At 43.7% G+C, this 13,218-nt stretch overlaps 1 protein-coding gene across 8 annotated transcripts in view; it reads left to right on the top strand.

Annotated features, from left to right (window-relative positions):
- Positions 1–907: 907 nt before the first annotated feature.
- Positions 908–13,218, top strand: part of FOXN2 (forkhead box N2) — a 55,341-nt gene continuing 43,030 nt past the window's right edge. For 2 of the 8 annotated variants that reach the window (XM_039887215.1, XM_039887207.1), the window contains exon 1: positions 916–1,037. The gene's annotated coding sequence lies outside the window, so the exon portion shown is untranslated. Of the gene's footprint in view, positions 1,038–1,218; positions 1,330–2,138; positions 2,234–7,891; positions 7,959–8,032; positions 8,052–13,218 lie in introns of those variants that run through there. The other 6 variants (XM_039887210.1, XM_039887211.1, XM_039887212.1 and 3 more) reach the window with 6 other exon arrangements.

The raw sequence follows: 13,218 nt of genomic DNA, 5'->3' as shown, positions 1-13,218 counted from the left end.
CAAAAAAACAAAACAAAACAGGAAGAATATCCTAAAGGGAACATTCTATTAAAAAATTATGCTACGTTTAACTGGGTACTCCTGTATTTTATTTGTCAACGCTGTTAGTATTATGGTTACGACAATGTATGCAAAGGACTTAACTCAGTCCCTAGCACTTAGCGCTCAGTAAATGATATGCTTATTAAATTTTGGTTCTGATTACAATCTTTTTTTTTTTACCACAAACACGCTGAGCTCAGATTCCACATAAAATTTCAGTCAGCAAGGGCAATAATACTCTAAGTTTATATTAGTGCTTTATCGTTTCTAAACCGCTTTCAAAAACCCTGGCCAGTGGCGGAAAGATCTTGGAGACACCAACAGAAAGAAGCTCGAGCAGTTATGGGTTGTCGCTGCAGTCCAAGCAGACTGGCGTCACCGTCGGACGGGCCGGGACGGCCACCCTCGACCGCTCCGCCCCTGCACCTTCTCCGCCAGTCAGCAGCCGCGCCGCGCCCCGCCGCACTCCTATAGGTCCTTCCCAAGACAGGCGAGGCCTTTCCATTTTCCCGCCTTCCTCGTCCCCTACTCAACCCGAAACCCGCACTGGCTCACCAAGTCACCGCCCTACCTTCCGTGCGAGCCCCGCCCTTCCGGACACCGCATCCGCCCCCCTTTCTTCCCAACCCGTCGTTCTAGGTAGCCTCCGGGTCCCGGGCCCGGCCCGTTGGTAGGAGGTGGATGGAGACGGGAAGGGGCGGGCCGAGCACCCCTCCCGAGAGGTCGCGGGAGGCGGAGACGAAAGGGAGGGGCGGGGCTAATCTCCTTGGCGCCGCGTTGCCATGGCAGCGGGGGGAGGGTGGAGGGTGAGGGAGGAAGCGAGAAGGAGGGGGATGTGGTGCTGCCGCGGCCGCCACCGCAGCTGCCGCTGCCTGCTTGTTGCCGCTTCTTCCCGGAGGCGGCTGCTGGAAGCTGCCGGGAGCAGCTGCAGTCTCTGCCATATTGTGTCTTCCCCTAGCCGTCCTCGCCTCCCTGCTGCGGCGGCCCAGCTGACGGTGAGTCCGGAGCGGATCCACGCCCTCCCCAGCCAGCGCTGCCCGCCGTCGGCGCTTCCCGTCCCTGCCGGCGGCGACGCTCCCGGGCGTGGAGGGCAGCGCGTGCGGCGGGCGCCGGGCGTGGGGCCCGGAGGCGGCTGTCCCGTGACGCGCCCGGACATTTTTGTCCGGACATTTTTGTCCCGTAACGCGGGGTTCTCCTTAGTGCGCGGCTTGGGTTGTGTGTTGGTTCCCTGGAGGTGTCGAACTGAAGGGAGTGCGGCCCCGTGGAGTTCGGAGTTTTTCTTGAAAGGTAATGACACCCCAGGAGCGGGTGTCGCGCGGCGAAAACCTCGACGAGGGGGTGCCGTCTCTCCAGGAAAGCTCGGAGGTGGGCTTGAAGATGCTTAGGGCTCGACTCAGGGCTTATCTGCTGTTCAGGGATGTGCCTCAAGCCCCTCGATAGTCTTTGCAACGCCCCCTCCCCCGACTTGAAGTGGAGCTAGAGACGTGTGGGGCGTGGAGTCCTCGTCCGGCCGCAGGCGGACTGGCTGGGCCCGGCCAAGTGGCGTCTAGGGAGGCGCTGAGCGCCGCCGGGACCTAACTTCGGCGGCGAGGTGTTGGGGTGGGCAGGTTAGGGTTCCGGATGTGGGGGTGGCCGACCCCGGCACCCTCTGGCCCCTCCTCCAGCGAGCGCCCTGCGGGCCTCCGAGGGTGGCTTTCTTGGCGAGGTGGAAGTTAGGGTTTCAGTTATGCAATATGGACACTTCCCGTTCGCCTGCTCTCTTAGGGCCGTGGTTACCTCTGCCCTCCTGGAAAGGTGAGAGGTTTAAGGGCGTGTACAAGTCTTTTCAGCCTTCTGAGTTCGCTCCACCAAAGCAGCAGCGAGTATGGAACTTGGAAGGACTGTGGGAGTCAGGATAAAGCGGCCCATGTGCTTAATGCGCCGTCTTAGTACTCTCCACCCCTTTTACCCTTTTGCAGAATGCCTCTGTTCTCACCGCAGCTCACGGAAGTTGGGGTATCTAATTCATTTGGGGGCACACTCTCGGGGTCTTCGTTGACCTGATTTCTGTTTGAAGTCTCTTTAAATCAGCCCTGTACTTCGCTTTCTCCTTACAGGAAAAAAGTCTTAGCCTTAGCGTGCAAAGAAATGACATACTTTTTTCTACTCCAACTCCAAGTTGCGGAGGGAGGAGGGCAGTTATTTATTTAAGGTTAGTTTACGCTGTTTCTCCTGTCTTCCTTTTGATTGTGACAGCCACGTGGCCGGCTGAGTTTTATAAGAGACTGCCCTAGCACCACTAGGGCTGAGGCTTCCCTGGTAGTAGTCAGGGGCTTTGTAACCTTCCCGTAGCTTTGCACCCACATTTATTTGGGTGTTTTCTGAGACGGAAGTGGAAAAAGCTGACCTGTGCGTGTCCAAATCTTAAGACTTACCTGTTTCCTTACAGCCTTTGTAACGTATATATTGCCGTTTTTTGATGATTCATCTTTAAGATCTCAGCAGTATTAAGTACCATTAAGGAATGGCGGGGAATAAAATAGTACATTATGGAGTTTCCCAAATCTGGAGGAGAAATCTTTTGACTTTCAAAACCATTAATGAGAGGTTCTAACGTAATCAGAAATAATCATATTCTGGAGGATTTCTTTTTTGTAGTTTTATAAAAAAAAATTTCTTTTTACATAAAAATTATCTGAAAAGATAACTATATTACAAGTGAAATATAGTTCTTTAGCGGTGAAATAAATACTTATTTGATTTTTGCGTGTTCACTTTCTTAAGCTTTTTCTTTTTTTTGGAAAAATGTTAACAGTTAATATGAATGTTAACGTGAACAGACTATTTTAAAGCCATGAAATTTAATTTTTAGAATATATAAATGTAAAACGTCAAAGGGTTGAAGATAAAAAAAAATACAAACTTTTGGAAAGTTTGGAAAAATTTAGAATTTAAGTACAGTCCCTGGTTACTAATACATATTTCATTTTGTGAATGCTTTGGTGGATTTGAATTATTTCTGTAACATGGTTTTCTTATTTGAATCAGTTTTATTTGAAGAGTGCTAAACCACAGGAAACATTTAGTATGTGTAAAAGAATTGTGTAGAAAAGTTATAGGAGCACCATTTATTAATTACTCCATAACACTGGTTCTTAATCAGTGAAGTTAATAGATAAAAATATTGGCGAGGCTTCAGTGCAGGAAAGGCAATGAATGCAATTGAAAAATGAGTATGCGTGCTGACCATTGAGAGAAAGAAGAGTAAATGAGGTCACGAAATACATAAAGCAGAAAGCACTGAAAACGTATGCTGGAAGGTAACTACAGTATTAGTTATGGGATCCAAATGAAACTTTAAAAAGTGCCATCCAAACAAGATTTAATCTTATTTTTATGGTACTTATTGCTTAGCTACTCGTTCTGTGTCTGTCACTTTTAGATTGTTGTCATAGAAGTAACTGGGTTTTGCATAAATGCAAACAAGTCCTCCAAAAATTAAGTTTGGATGGCCCAATGCTTTACTGATTTCTTAAGAATGAAAAAGAGGTCTAAGATTTGATCCCTATTCTTGAAGAGACTAGCACACATGAAAATAAGAGTTTACAGTGTGAGGAAATAGAATAAGGAAAAATTATATGATGCAGGCAGGTGCTGTAAGAGTTAAGAAAACTAGAGGGTTTGAGTAGATGGGGAGGCTTCTTGAAGAAATAAGGCTCTTTGCTTTCTGAAATCTAACCTTCATGTTAACTCCCATTAGATTAATTTTTCTGAAGATTATATCACTCTAATGATGCCTTTATATTAGGCATGGATACCAAATTTCTTCTCAAGACTTCAAATTTTGGCTCTTGTCTTCTCCCATCTTATCTTCCACTAACCTGTAAGAACTGTTTATTATTCACTACTTTAATATGGTATAACAATTTTACTTCTTTTAACCTTTACTGATATAACATTTTTCAGTTGAAATGTACCTATACACATTTTAACCTCTTAACTGTGAAGATCTACTCAAGCTTGAGGCTTGGCTGAAATTTTGATTGTCCTAAGAGCCTTAGAATAATAGAATCTTAGACCAGCTTTCATCTCTCCAACCGAAAATTCTTTCCCTTCTCTAATAGCATATAATCCTTTTGGGCATTAACATTCTGCCTTGCTTTCATTTACTAAATGTACCAGGCACTGAGGATCCAGCCTTGAATAAGACAAATTCCCATATTCTTTGTTAGTTATCTTTTTAGGTTTTTATCAGCCCAAGAAGATTATAAAGTCTTTGACCACCCAGAGGAGTCTTATCTTCTCAGATATGTTATATGCTTAGTGGCTATTTGATTATTTTCTGAATAAAGGAAAGGCAGAACTTACAGTATGAGGCAGAGAGATGGATAGAAAGGTCTCTCTTTACAAGTAGAGGGTACAAAAGATTAGCCAATTATGGATGCCCTTGAAGACACCACTTCTAAATTTAAATATGGTTTATTATTTAAAAAACAAAAACAAAAAACAAAAGATGGCATTTGAGCCTGGAAATGATATGATAAATCTTTGAGGAAGGTTCATTTGACAGCAGTGTGCAAGACTAATTATTAACTGTAGGAATGGAGAGGAATAGGAAAGAGAGATCTATTAAAGAAAAAATAACCTTGAGAAGGAGGTTTAGAAGGGGAGCATCATGAAGAAGATGGTGAGTTTAGTTAGTTGAGTGTAAGGTAAATGGGAGATATCAATGTAAGTTTGACTTTTAGTGACTAGAGATTAGAGGTGTGGGATAATACATTCAATATAGAGCTGAGAGCGAATGTTATGAATTTTTGTCACAGAGTTCATAATTCAAGTGTTGAGAACTAAGAATGATACTTTGAGAAGCTAAAATTCAAGGGGAATTTGCTTTGGTCAAATGTGACTTCCTAATTAATATTGTAGACTCGGACAATATTAATGTTATTGTTTTATTAATAGTTTATTTTTATTATATGAGAATGCTATCTCTGTCTTACCACCAAATATAAAAGGACCAAAAGAATGTTTATCATCATTCATTTCCAAGGGATTTTGATTCATATATTCCTTATTTTCCTTACCCTAACCTTTTTCATTTAAACGAACTCTTTATTTTCGAAAGTTTACATTTAAAGAAAAATTGCAAAATAATGCACAGAGTATACTTCATCCAGTTTTTCCTATTGTTAACTTTTTATATTACTGTGTTATATTTGTCACAACGAAGGAAACAATTGCTGCATTACTATTAACTACACCACGTGCTTGATTCAGATTTCACTAATTTTTCCTTAGTGTCCTTAGAAGTCTGTCCCAGAATTCTAGTTTCTTAGACTTTTCTTCTTTTGGGGGAGTACTAGTTTTGGGGAGTACTAGTCAGAAATTTTGGGGAGTACTAGTCAGAAATTTTATAGACTGTCCCTCAACTGAGATTTGTCTGATGTTTTTTTCATGATTAGACTGGGGTCATGGGTTTCAGAGATCATGAATGACAACAAATGAAGTGTCATTCTCATCACATTACATCAAGGATACATACTAACACTATGGTAAAATTGATTATGTTAACCTTGAATACCTGTTTGAGGTCTTTGCCAGGTTTCACACCCAACCCCCTACCTCTTCTGTATTCCACTCTTTGAAAGCAAGTCACTAAGCACAGCCCATGCTCTAGGCCTTAACCTAATTTGTATTCATGTATTTTTTATTTCCCTCAACCTAATTTTCTTTTTCATAAATAAACATTTAAACTTGCACAGCTATTTATGAGCATCTACTGTATTTAAGTGCTAAGAATATAGTGGTGAGCAAGAGATTTCATTTCTACTCTTCTGGAGTCTGCCTGATATAAACATAAAGTAGAATTTGTCCTATCACCTATATAGGTCTTGACTTCATTGACAATTATAGTATTACTGTATGGCCTAAAACTCTAAATAAAGCTCGTAAATAGTCACTCAAAGATATGCTATTTTTATAAAGGTTAAGTATATGTACCATAAAAATAACCACCCTTTTGCTACCAACATAATGGAAAATTTTTATTTTCTCTAAGCAAATGTATTAGTGTTAAATTACCAGGACACTTTAATTACCATTAATTATTTTCATATCTTATAAAGGTTGCATATTGCATAAGAAAATTCTTAGCTTCTTGATTGTATTTTCATAGATATTTGGTGCTTTTGCCACTTAGAAGATTTTTTTTTTCTGAGAAGGCGTTTACAAGGTTTGTTGGGGAAAATACATCGAAAAAGAAGAGAGACTCTGAGCTCTCTTTATGAGAGGGTGTGATTATTTATGTATAAGAAAATGAGGAAAATAAAGAACATTAATCAAAGTTTTGAAAGTGCTAAAAAGAATTTTGGAGGGAAATCAGATAATTAATAAAACAGTAGAAAAGTAATGTCATTCTAACATTGGAAATGTTATTGGAAATATTAATAAAACAATACTGATTTTATTGGAAAATAAAATCTGATTAACTAGACTTGTTGAGTGAGGACTTCAGTTTTTTTCTAGTTAACTGGATTAACTGCAATATACTCTTTGAACTCTTTCAAATGAACTCATTCTTTCAAAAATGTATACATTTGCAGCGTTCATACTATATCACACAGCCCAATGAGTATAATTTAATATTTAAATTAGAACTTTGAAAGTTAATATAATTTTGAGTTATGTTTATAACTTTGGAGGTAGAGAATTGAGGAAATTGATAAACAAATCCTTGTGGTTTCTTTATCTTAGAAGAGGATACACAGAAAAAAAGGGAAGAGATTTCTTATAAATTAAGATTTTACTGTCCTTTTTGTTTGCCCCGTACCTTTGTCCAGCTCCTCCATCCTTAAAAGTTCAATTTAAATGCTACCTCCTCTATGCTAACTGAACAGTATTTATTGATAATCATAGCAACAATTGCTACTTTTATTGATGCCTACTATGTTCTGACATGATATTATGCTAAACATATGAGCATATAATTCATTCCCCATAACGACCCTACAGGAAGTGTTTTATTCTTATAGCTAAAGAAACATAATGAGATGTTATGTAAATGCATTGTTGGGTATTTGAACCCAAGTCTGTCAATTCATATTTTTTGTACTGTAACCTAAAGTCTTTGAAAATGGATTTTGCCAGGATGAGTTGCTTACATCTTGATCTGTCCCCCAGAAGGAGTAAGGAAGAATACAGGCTAAGACGAGGAAACTGATGTTTCTAGAACCCCATTCTGTGGCAGGAATGCTACTACTTTATTGTTATAGTGAGTTAAGTAAGTGGTGTTATTCCTTGGGTCTCAAGGTGAGGAGGAATTTTCACTCAAAAGGCTAACCTTATAATGAGCTCTTTGTTCTGCTTCTGTAGATATGCTTGCTGCATAGGCCACAGGGCAGGGTGACCTTGAAATTAACCAAAGACTCATCCTCCCTTTTGCTTGTTCTGTCTAAATAACAAATATAACTACGTGTAACCCCTAGCAGCTCCCTGGCTCTATAACTACCTAAGGACAAATTAACCAATCGGCCCTTGCCAACTAGCCAACTGTAACTGTGTGGACAAGCAAGCATAAAAGCAAGGTTTCCCCTCAGCTCAGGGCCCAGATCTTCAGAGCGCTAGCTGTTTTGGGACCGTTGGTGTAATAAACCTGAGTTCTCCAACTCTCCGAATGGTGCTTGGTTTCTTGCCGGTCCGATTTTTGCAACATTTCTGGAGGCCCCAGTGAGATTCAAACCATACTGGCCCTTTGAGCCGTTGGACCGGTGGCTTGGCCGGGCCGGGCCAGAGGGGCTCTAAGACGAATGAGGAGGTGCACCACCTAACGGTATTCTGGGTTCTCTTTTGGACTGGCGCTCTGACTCTCCAGATGGCCAAGCCCCGACTGGACTCAAAGGAGGGACAGACCAACTCACCAGGAACGGCCACAGGATAAGGTAAAGCCCAGGGGCTCAGCACTCCAGTCAGGTTCTGTTCCGGATGGAAAAGGAGCTTGATCACCTCTTAAAGTCTTCAGTTAGAAGACACAGGTACGGGTATTCCCAGCAGGGAAAGACATCAGGGTCTTTCTAGCGGGAGAAGACAAAGGTCAGGGCCTTCCAAAAAGGGGTGAGGCAGTGTTTTAACCTATGGTGGGTGAATGTGGGAGTGAATGAGTGGCCTAGCTGGTTTAACTTGGTCAGGTATGAATTTGTGGCTTCACGGCAGGGCACCCATAAGGCACCCTAAAGGCTATGGAGTCTGAGTGGGCTCGTCTGCGATTCTTTGGTGCATGGAATACGGTCCAGGGCTGCATTGGACTAATATCTGATTGTAAGTCACAAAGCTGAGTATGCTAAGGCCAGACGTCACCAAAGACCCTTCAAGACACGGCAAGACAAGCCACTTGAGTGGTCTCCTTTTTAGAGGAGGCACTCACTTCTGTTTTTCTTTGTGTCACTGACACAGGGTGATATACATGGAGGCAGGGCGGGCAATTAATTACTGATTTGGCTTAAGAATTATCTATCTCCAAACAGCCCTTTTGACATAGTGGCCCTTATCGAATTATTTTCTTGAAATCTTAAGGTCTATTTTCCCCCTCTATTAGGAAGCTCCCTGAGGCAATATGGGTGGAGGTTCCTCTAAGCCAACTGTCTTAAATGTATATTGAAAAAATTTAAGAAAGGTTTTCCAGGGGATTATGGGGTTAAGCTGACCCCAGGAAAACTCTTTGTGAGCTTGAGTGGCCCATCTTCAGGGGTAGGATGGCCTTCAGAAGGGACCCTGGACCTCCCTACTGTTAAAGCTGTGTACCAGGTAGTGACAGGGACCCCTGGAAATCCAGACCAGTTTCCATACATAGACTCATGGTTGCAGATCGCTTCTGTAGTGCCCCTTGGGCCAGTACAAATAGGCAGGGACAGAGTTAGGTACTTGTGGTCCTACTGACTCAGGGAAAGGACAAGGAAGAGCCAGCAAAAGTCACCTACCAGTGGGACCCTGAGGAAGAACCTTTCTTCTCACCGCCATACATCCCAACAGCTCTCCAGTCCCTGCACAGCCACTCTACCCCCAATTACTGGACAGCCCTCCTCCATTGGTGCCTTCGCCGCCCCAACAGCCAGAGCAGCTGCCAAGCCCAAGTCCATGGCAACTTCGCTCAGCCGTGCAGCCAGCCCAACAGCCTGCGACCCTCCAGAAGCCTCTCTGAGAGACGCGAGGCCCTTTTGAGGTTAGAGAAAACAGCACATTTCAGCCAAGCAACCCTGCCCTCTACTATCAGCCTTTCAGCACAACTGACCTCCTCAACTGGAAACAGCACACCCCATCCTATTCGGAGAAACCCCAGGCAATGATTGATTTGCTCGAGTCCACTTTCCAGACTCATCAGCCTACCTGGGATGACTATCGCCAACTCCTCCTAACTTTCTTCAACACCAAAGAATGACGCCAGATTCGGCCGGATCTGGATACCAGGTATCTCTGAAATTGCCAAGCCACTGTACATGGCCACAGCTGGGTCCAGTAAAGACCCCCTGGAATGGGGCTCCAAACAAGAAAAAGTTTTCAGAGAAATAAAGAGACTTGACCAATACTCCAGCATTAGGACTACCGGACGTGACACGGGACTTTAACTTCTTCATATATGTGAAGAATCATACTGCACTGGGGGTCCTCACACGGGCCATGGCAGCACCCAATTGCATATCTGTCCAAATGGTTAGATCTGGTGGCCGTGGGTTGGCCACTGTGCCTCTGGGCCTTAGCTGCCGTGGTAGTCCTGGTCAGAGAAGTTGACAAGCTCATGCTGGGACAGAATCTAAAATGTAAAGGTTCTCCATGCTGTTACTGCATTAATGAATAACCAGGGACTTAAGTGGCTGACCAGTGCCAAGATAACTCATTTTCAGGGACTGCTTTGTGAAAATCCATGTGTCCACCTCGAGACTGTGCGGACGTTGAACCCTGCTACTTTTCTGCCCACTGAGGAGGGATTTCCGACCATGATTGCGAAGAGGTCATGGATGAAGTCTACTCAAGCAGACTGACAGATGTTCCTCTTCAGAATCTAGAACTGATGGGAGCAGCTTCATCCATGAAGGACAGTGCAAAGCCGGCTACGCAATAATAACCACAGATGCAGTGATCAGAGCTGAGGGCACTCATTCAGGTGCTACGGCAGGCTGAAGGGAAACGGGCCAACATCTATACCGACTCAAGGTACACCTTTGCTACTTTGCTTGTACATGGAGCCATTTATAAAAAGAGAGGACTACCGACAGTGGGAGGAAAAGAAATCAAGAACAAAGAATAAATCTTTCAACTGTTAGAGGTGGTCTGGAAGCCTTCTCAGGTGGCAGTCATTCACTGCAAGGCCACCAGAGAGGAACTGACCGGCAGACCAAGCAGCTAGGGAGGCTGTCAGCCAACCAAGTGCCACAATGGGTCCTGGGCCCATCTCTAAGGTTTTCCTAGCTCCAGAATTGCCTCTATCCCCGACATACACCAAGGAAGAGGAACAGTAGGCCTTAAGTGAAGGGGGAACCAAGTGAAAGGAGGGCTTGTGGGAGCTTCCAGATCAATGACTCTTTTTTCACACTGCGGTGGCAGCTCAGCTGGTAACACAACACCATGAGTTGACTCACCTAGGGAAGAGTACTTTAGAAAGCCTGTTAGGCCGCTGGTGTTTCATACCCAAGCTCTCAACCTTGTGCACCCAGATCAGAGCTAGATGTGTAACTTGCGTACGAAACAATGCCGACCAAAGGCCAAAATCCAATCCAGGGTTGCAAACAATTGAGACTATGCCCTTCAAAGACCTAGAAGTGAACTTTACCCCTGCCTGGGCCACCAGTACTTGCTTGTGTTAGTTTGCACCTACTCCAGATGGGCTGAAGCTTTCCCTACATGCACTGAATAGGCATGAGAAGTAGCTAGAGCTTTGTTGAGAGAAATTGTTCCAAGATATGGACGGCCCCTCTATAGGATCTGACAATGGACCTGCCTTTGTGTCTGAGATAATCCAGATTCTGTCCAAAGTTCTGGAAATCAAATGGAAGCTCCACATGGCCTATAGGCCACAAAGTTCAGGGAAAGTTGAGCTCATGAACCAGATCCTCAAGACTACTCTAGCTAAGCTTAGTCAGGAAACCCAGTTACCTTGGATTGACTTGCTGCCTTTGGCTCTACTCCGAGCACAGTGCACCGCAAGACCTTCAGTCTATTCCAGGAGATGAAGTATGAGTTAAGGATTGGAAGAAGGAGCTACTCCAGCCAATCTGGACAGGCCCTCACACTATTATAGTAGCAACTCCCATTGCTGTTAAGGTTGCAGGTATCACCACCAAACTGGAGTAAAGAGAGCGACACCTCCGGAAGAATGGGAGACATGAACTGCAGAGTCTCTTCCTGGTCAGCCGATCCGAGTCCCGTTCCAGGGGCAACAGAGATCCACCTGTGACCTTCGGCCCTGCTCTAGCCACCTATGGAAGCAGGCCAGTCTACACATAGCAGTAGCTTGAGAACCAACCGTCCGAACTGTCCAGATGTATTGTTATCATCCTTTAGCCCTAACCCTCTTTAGTACACTTGTCCTGCTGCTTGCTTCAGGGTTGGCCTCAGTAGCACCCTCCAATTGGATCCTGAGTCAAAGAGTCACTTTAGCCCTGACCTATTTAGCCTACGTTGGGATCCTCTCAATTCTTGTATGTTCAGGCTAAACCCCTCTTCAATACGTTTCTAGAGGCTTTGTCTAACTGCCATTGGTTATAATCATGAGGAAGATCCTTTCTTTGTTAATTCTAGTAGGATTTTATACTCAGGTAATGGTGTATCTTAACTCACCCTACAAGGGAATTATGGATACCAAGTACTTATATAAGACTCTTAATTTAGCTTATCATCTCTTAAACTCTTCCACCAGTGAGTTGGCTAAAGATTGTTGGTTCTGCCTATCTCCATCTTCTGCCTGCTACTCAGCTGTCCCCATCCCCATCTGGTATTGGGCAACAAGTATTGGGGAGGCCACCTGTTTGAACTGAATATAGAAAATTTATTTGATTTCCAAATCACTGACATGACTAAAGGTCTACTGACAGGACAGGCAGTTAGCTTCTGAATGCCCTATAGAACCAACTTAACTCAGGCAGCCTCTCCTGAGCCTCCAATTTGGGGACCAATATCAACACATACAAATCCTAAGTTTCAGGCACCCCTTTGTATCAAGAGAAGTCAAGACCTGAGCCAGAGCCAAAATTTAGGCTCCCTTGAAGATTCTCATTGCAATTATACTATAGAAATACAATCTTCAAAGGACTGGTCTGGTTTCCAAGTAACACAGGCTGCTCCATTTAAGAAACCTGTACGATTCTCATGGAAACCCAACATAAAGACTACAAGGTTACTAAACAAAAATTCAGATTACTGTCAAGGGAAGCCAAATGATAGTTTAAACATTTTTCCTTGGGAATCCTGCTCTGAACCCTCCCAAGAAGAATACCTACTCTTACCAGCATATGAAAACCTCACTGAATGGACCCTCTGGAGCATCTCAAGATAATTCCTGTGGACCCCTCCAAACCCTCACAGGGGCAGTTCTAGCAGGGACACTTTTGACCTGGGAATCTGAAAACAGCATAAGGCCAAATGATCACCTTTTTACCATTGAGATGAGTTTTTGCCTTGGAACCCCAGGTACGTTCTTTCTTTGTGGAACCAATTCATATCTCTGTCTCCTAGCTAACTGGACAGGAACCTGTACCTTGGTTTACTTGGCCCCTGACATAAACATCGCTCCCAACAACCAGTCTATGACTGTCCCTCTAATACACACAAGAACCAAACGAGCAATTCATTCCCCTTCTTATAGGCCTTGGCATCGCCGCAGGAGTAGGCACTGGCACAGCTGGCCTAGCCTCCTGCCTGTCTTATTACCAAAGCTTATCTAAGGACCTATTTGACACTTAGAAGACATATCCAAAAGCCTTGTCACTTTACAAAGCCAATTAGATTCCTTAGCAGGAGTAGTTTTACAAAACTGGAGGGGACTTGATCTTCTAACAACCGAAAAAGGAGGGTTATGTTTATTTTTTGAAGAAGAATGTTGTTTTTATGTTAATCAATCTGGTATAGTTAGAGATGCAGCCAAGAGGCTTACAGATAGAGCCTCGAAAATCCGCCAACAATTGAACTAGTCACGGCAGTCCTGGTCCAGAA

The sequence above is a fragment of the Pteropus medius genome, unplaced genomic scaffold (assembly GCF_902729225.1).
Source record: "Pteropus medius unplaced genomic scaffold, Ma_sr-lr_union100, whole genome shotgun sequence".
NCBI classification, from domain to species: Eukaryota; Metazoa; Chordata; class Mammalia; order Chiroptera; family Pteropodidae; genus Pteropus; species Pteropus medius.
Note: the sequence above shows the minus strand (reverse complement) of the source record. Positions and strands in the feature narration are given on the sequence as shown.